The sequence below is a fragment of the Pinus tabuliformis genome, chromosome 3_1 (genome assembly GCF_031772625.1).
Source record: "Pinus tabuliformis cultivar Carrire ecotype Pingquan chromosome 3_1, CPIR1, whole genome shotgun sequence".
NCBI classification, from domain to species: domain Eukaryota; kingdom Viridiplantae; phylum Streptophyta; class Pinopsida; order Pinales; family Pinaceae; genus Pinus; species Pinus tabuliformis.
Genome location: NC_142301.1, coordinates 414,276,411 through 414,283,296, shown reverse-complemented (window position 1 = coordinate 414,283,296; position 6,886 = coordinate 414,276,411).

The following is a 6,886-nucleotide window of genomic DNA, read 5'->3' as shown; positions in this document are numbered from 1 at the left end:
GACAACTCTCTGGCACTAAGTAAACAGAAACCTGCATAACACATTCAATGATACATACTAGACTTTAACACAGAGGTGGGATGATAGCCCCTCTAATGCTAAATATCAAGAGCACATGAACAAATGCATAACAGGCACAACCTAGAACAGAATAGAAGTGGACAATGAGCAATTAACAACAAAAGAAGCTTGTATTAGCTGAAAATGAAGACCAGACACTGCAAGTATCAAAGTAGTTACAGTCTCCAGAAGTTGAACCTTACATCAAAACTACAACCATCAACCCTGATTACATCTGTGTTCTGGATATATATAGAGGTTGATTACAAAAATGCTCTGCTATTCTATGCATGGAGGGGTCATAATGGACCACCAACCACTTTAACTATCTAATATGGGTCTCTGCTGCAATCTGCTTGCTTTAATAAATGAATTTGATCTTTTCTGATATTCTGTTGTCCTTCTTGAGTAGGTGGAGTGCAATATGGAAGACATTCCATAACTGATAAATGCTGTGATCTGCTCGAGGCTGTCCTTTTTCTTTTCGGCCATTCTTTTTCTTAAATGTAGTTGTTGGAGATGAAATGCGCTGGGTACATGAATGCAGGCCACCTTCATCCTTCGGGAGTCTGAAATGGCTATGGTCGAGGACAGTATGACGGAGGCATGGTGGAGAAAGATCAACCGTTGAATCGCGTGGATCGACGGCGGGAAACGATTGATAAGGAGTATCGGGAGGTATGTGAGCAGGATAAACGAGGGCCGTCGGATCTTATACGGGCAGATCTAACGATCGTTGGGGGCGGAAGATACGCAGACGATAACGAGCGGGGGATGGTATGATGGGTGGTAAGTGGTATTGCCCGCACCGCTTTTCGGAGGTGGGTGGTAAACGTACGCGGGCTCGCGATACGAGTCATCGCGTGACGCATGGCAGATGGGACCAGCGGAAAACCGCTTTCCCCGTGGGTTAATGTGCGGGCATCTTATGGGCGCGGGAGGTGCGAATGCCATCAGATCGCGCGGAAAATGATCGGACGGCGGGGAAATAAACGGGGTTTAGCGCGCGGGGGGGAAAAAGGTTTTGGCGGCGGGGACCGTTGGATCAGGACGATCAACGGCTGCGATCAAAGGACGACGAAGGGTTGCGGAAGCACGGGGTCGTGTGATCGCGGAGGGTCATATGGGCGCGGGTTCATGGGTTAAGCGCCCGGGGCTTAAGGTTTGAAAGGGCGATTTTACAGAGTTTATAGGAAAAACAGAGGGAACAGAACTGAAGGAGGATAAGCGGGATAGGGGAAGGAAGGAGATAACGACCTGTGTGGAGTCCTTCTGCGCATAATCAAGTAGACCAAGCCTGTTCCTGACCTCAGAAAATGATCGCTGAGTAGCAGAGCTAACACTCCATCAAATCTACCTCCTAACATTCCCTTTGCTTCTCCAAGGGTCACTGTACATGAGGTCTTCTAGATATGCCCACTATCTATCTCATTACTGCTCCAAAGGTGAAAAAACTTAGGGCTTATACCCACTTCATACTGCATATGGGAATTGCTATTCACAACTTGGAACATAACTCAACTGCATTCACACAATGTCTTAGCTTCTCCAAGATCACCATCCTAAGGCCTTGATATACACACTTTTCAACCTTATAGCTACTCCAAAATGTTGATCCTAAGGCCTCCAAAACTACCGACCGATAGTCCAATCCATGACTGGTCTAGGGCTTCAAATACACTGCCCTCACACTTGTAATTTTCTCCTCAAATTACATAGATAAAGGGCACTTCCTAGCATCCCACTCTATAATGGATACTCACTATAACTTAGGTCTACTTCTGCTGTTCACTTCATAGGAATATACCTCCATAAAACCCTTCTTTATACATGTTACATCACCCATCTATTTTATCCAATGATACACATTTATGTTCATTCCTTGAAGCAAGATATGACCTCCAAAAATTATGATCATAACCTAGGATCATGCACACATGTTAGTGGCCTTATCACTAAGGTATGGTCACTCTTTAAGGGTCTCAACCCTCCCCTTCAACAAATGACATCCATGCACTTGTATCATAATTTCAAGACAAAAACATAGGGTTTTAACTTCACCGGAATACCCATAACTAGGGCACATAATCCTCTGTCCTAAATCCTTAGGACCAATCTCCACACAAAGGATCTTCTCCTTGGCACCATCCCTCTCCTAGAAGCCTTACCATAGTCCTAAATCCTACGACCAACACACTCACAACTATGGACAACACACAACCTTTCTTTTAGAATTGTTCCATGCAAAAATAGGCCACACAAGCCTCTCCACGTGTTGTGGGTACTTTGCCTCCCCATCTGTTGATCATTGCAATTAAATCTTCAACGGTATAATATGCCACTATTAACCATACTTGGCTGCTCCAAGATGAATGAAATTCGGCCCACTGATCTTCCCACTAGCATCCCTCTTTCTCCACTAAGACGTCTTCTCATTGGGTCTTCAAGATCTACCCGCTTATCAATGATTTTCCACTCCAAATCCCTAAGCTACAACTCCATCAAATTTTACTCCTAATATTCCATTTACTACTCCAAGGATCACTGTACATGAGGTATTCCAGGTCTACCTACTATTCATCTCACTGCTGCTCCAAAGGTGACATAACTTAGGGCTTCTTCCCACTTCATACTGCATATGAGAATCACCATTCACAATGTTTGTGAACATAACTCAACTTCCTTCACACAATGTCTTAGCTTCTCCAAGATCACCGATATAAGGCCTTCCTGATATGCCCACTCTTCAACCTTCTAGTTACTCGAGAATGCTGATCCTAGGGCCTCCAAAACTTCTCACACATAGTCCACTCCTTGATTGATCTAGGGATTTAGATGCACTACCCTCACACTTGTAATTTTCTCCTCAAATTACACAAATCTAGGTCACTTCTTAGAATCTCACTCTATAATGGATCCTCACTGTAACTTAGGGATGCTTTTGTCATTCAATGCCTTTGAGCAAAACTCCATAAAACCCTTCTTTCCACACGTTACATCACCCATCTATTTTTTCCAACGATACGCACTTTTGTTCACTCCTTGAAGTAAGAATCAACCTCCAAAACTTCTAATCATAACCCAGGATCATGTGCACATGTCAGTGTCCTTATCATTGAGGTATGGTCACTCTTTAAGGGCCTTGAAACTCCCCTTCAACAAAGAACATCCACACACTTGTCTAAAATTTTCAAGATAGAAACATAGGGATGTAACCTCACTCGAATAACTCTAACTAGGGCACATACTATTTTTCCCTAAATCTTTAGGATCGATATACACAAAAATCCTCTTCTCCTTGGCACTAGCCCTCTCCTAGCAACTTGACCACAGTCATAAATCCTACAACCATCAAACTGGAAACACTGGACAACCCACGACCTTCCCTTTAGAATCGTTCCACACAAAACTAGGCCACGCAAGCCTCTCCACTTGTTACGATGTGGTCTAAAGGTATTCGGCCTTCTTGGCCACATTCATCTTAGGCATGTTACCGCTCAAAGTAGCAGGGGACCTAAGGGGGATCCCTAAAGGGAAAATGCTAGGCCAAGGGAAACAAATGGAGACTTAGCCCATTATCACCTAAGCTAAGGCTCCCTTCAATTTACAGACTTTCACAGATGGGAGGAGACTGATATGTATGGAATCACCAATGAAGGATAAGTCAATGGATATGAGCGACCCAAATAAACCCTTTCCCATAAGAGTTTGAAGGATGGAGCTCACTTGCTTTCTAAGCAAGGTACTATGTATTCTAGGGGAAGGAAGAGAGGATTTGAGGGCTGAGTTTATGGGATAATACTTGTGGAGGAGTTCCCCAATCCCTAAAATCCTTTTTAAAATTGGTATTCCGGATGGTGCTTGAAGAATGGTCTTTTAGAGGAGAGGGACCACACGAGGCGAAGTGGACCCAGTCTAGGATATGAGGACATAATGTAGAAACCAATGATATTATTACCCTAGATAAGGTGGGGAAAGGATCAAAGAAATATTTTTCACTTGAAGATGTTGTTTTGACCCTATGAGGTACTAGCCCTGGGGATGGCAGGGAAAGGTTTGATCCCAGAGCTAGCGCTTGCCTTTTCTCCCAACTCCACTGTCAGAATGGCTTCATTGGAGGAGAGCTTGAGGAGAGGCTAATGCAGGAGACCCCAGGAGATCAAACATTTTGGATGGCTACCTTGTCGTGAAATTGATTCCCTAGGTACACCAACTTGGCTAGACTTGGAAGGAGGTGGAAGAAAGTGGTTTTTGGTGACCACCTTTTGGTAGATCAGTGCCTTAATCTTTTGGGGATTGGAGTCTATGTTGATTTTTGGTAGCATAGGATGTGCTCTAGCCATGAAAATTGGTGGAGAGTCTAAAGCACATGATATCTCCAAGACCCATAAATGTTTTGGGGAAATTCCACCCAGTTAGAGAGATATTAAAATAATTAATATTTTTAATGGGGTTCCTAAGTCTAAACTTAGGAAAATTAAAATATTAATGGGTATTAATATAAAACTAGGTGAGAATGTTCTAAATGACATGGATCAAGCCAAATCTAATCTTAGCTGTTGATTAGAGACTTAATCTCAGCCGTTGAAGACTTAATATGAAAAGTATAAGAGGAGGCTCGAGGGTCAGTTGGAGATACACCAAGATTGATTAGTCAGTTCGATTTTCTAGAGCGAGGCTTGTTGATAAAATTCGAACAAGTGATCTGTTGCAGTGAGGGGCAGTGAGTACATAGCAGAGAGGAAGAGATAGTGCCTAAGGGTCATCGCAGCGATAGAGAGGCTACGCAGAGGCAGTAGGAGCCATGCAGAGGCAACAGGAGCCACATAGAGGAAGCAGGAGCCATGCAGAGGTAGCAGGAGCCATGCAGAGGCAGCTAGAGACTGCACAGAGGCTAAGGGGTCTACGTGGGTGATGCATAAGGATAGAGAGATGACGCAGAGAGGTAGAAGACTGACACATAGGGTTCAGGAGCTATGCTGAGGCTAGAAATGCTGATGCAAAGCCTAGGAGAAGCGCCATAAGGATTTTCGTGGGGTAGACTAGCGCTGAGAAGTTGACTATTTGTCTTCGAGAAGAGGTATTAATGCCGTGTAACAATCTCTGTTGGGTGAGCCAATTCGGCACCCTAGTTGTACTCAAGATTATGCATAATAATAAAACCCTCAGAACTGTTGCACTGGTTTTCCCAAGTTGGGTTTTTCCAGGGACAATTGTCCAAAAATAATAGTGTCCCTTGTGTGTTTGTTCCAGTATTCCAGTTGATGATTTGTATATGAGTTAAGGATTCATTTGTGTTTATTTTCAATATTTATATGTATAAATAACTTGTTAATGGAATAAACAAGTAGGTGAAATAAACCAGATAATGCAATAGGGATTTCTAATGGGTCGGACTTAGAAATTTCAACATGGTATCAGAGCATTTCAGATCACGGGAGGACAGAAGGCACCAACGAAATCAAAATTATTTGCAACAGTAACAGCTGTCCCGAGGAACAAAGCTACTCCTAAGAAGAAATTAACAGAGGAGTGACGCGGAGGGCCTGTGTCATCATTTCGAGCCAGAGAGAGGGTCAACAAAGAGGAAAAGAGAGGCATAAGAGGCTCACAAAGAGCCATGTCATCCTACTTATCCAGGTAGGCTTGACGTAGTTGGCCAGAGGAGTGATTCAACCTTTGCTCGGATTGCGCAGAGCTGGAAGGCTCAGCTTCTTCAGTTGTTGGGGCCTAGGGAGCTATGGGCAGATTGTGGATTGGGAAGCTGGTGGGGTGTTGTTGCTGTCGAAGCAAAACAATACCTAAAAGGAAGGAACCAAGGTAGAGGGAGTCGCTGCCTTGACAAATTTCTAGCCAAGAAATCCAAATCCGAGTTGCAGTTGCAAAGAGGATTGGAAAGGAGCGGTTCGACATTTGGCGGGAAGATTTCTAGCAGGGAAATTAGGACTTAGAGGGAGATTTCTAGGAGGGAAGTCGAAACTCAGAGGGAGTGCAGAAGAGGAGCAGAGATGGCAGTGAATGGACTGAGGGATTAGGACATGTTGGACGAGGCTTCCAACTTTGTCATCTGGAAGGCTAGGATCCTGACAGTCCTGGATAGACATCGCATCAAGGGCTTCACCTTGAGAACTGTGGCTATCCCAGTAGATCCAGCTGATAATGAAAAGTATGTGAATGCAATGGCGAAGGAAAAGTGCGTAATCCTTGATGGGGTCAAGGACCATGGCGTACCACATATTGCCAAAAAGAACACGACAAAGGAGATGTGGGATACTTTGACGACATTGTATCAGGGCACTTCTGTGCAGCGAAAGATGCTATTGGAGAATCAACTGTGATCGTATCGAATGCAGAAGGGGGAGGAGATAGATCTATTCCTCCTCAGATTTCAGGAGATTCATGACCAACCTACTTCCATAGGGGCCACGCCAGAAGAGGAGTTCATGGTGAGGATCACCCTGAATGCAGTCTCTGAGGAGTGGGAGGCATTTGTCCAAGGAATTTTGGGCAGAGCTAATCTTCCAGGATGGGAAGAGATGTGGGAAACTCTTCGCCATGAAGAGATTAGACGACTGACCAAGGTGGGGAGTAGTGTCAAAGGTAGTCGAATCAAGAAAGAGGAGGAGGAGGATGCAACTCTAGCATCTGCGGGACAAAAGGGGAAGAGGAAGAAGAAGGATATATCCAAGGTTAAGTGCTTCCATTGTGGGGAGTTGGGTCATTATGCATCCCAGTGTCCTAGGAAGAATAAAAAGGGAGAGGCTTCTGACTCTAAGGCAGCTCCAACTATGGCGGAGAAAGAAGTCGAGACTGATGACGACTGTGC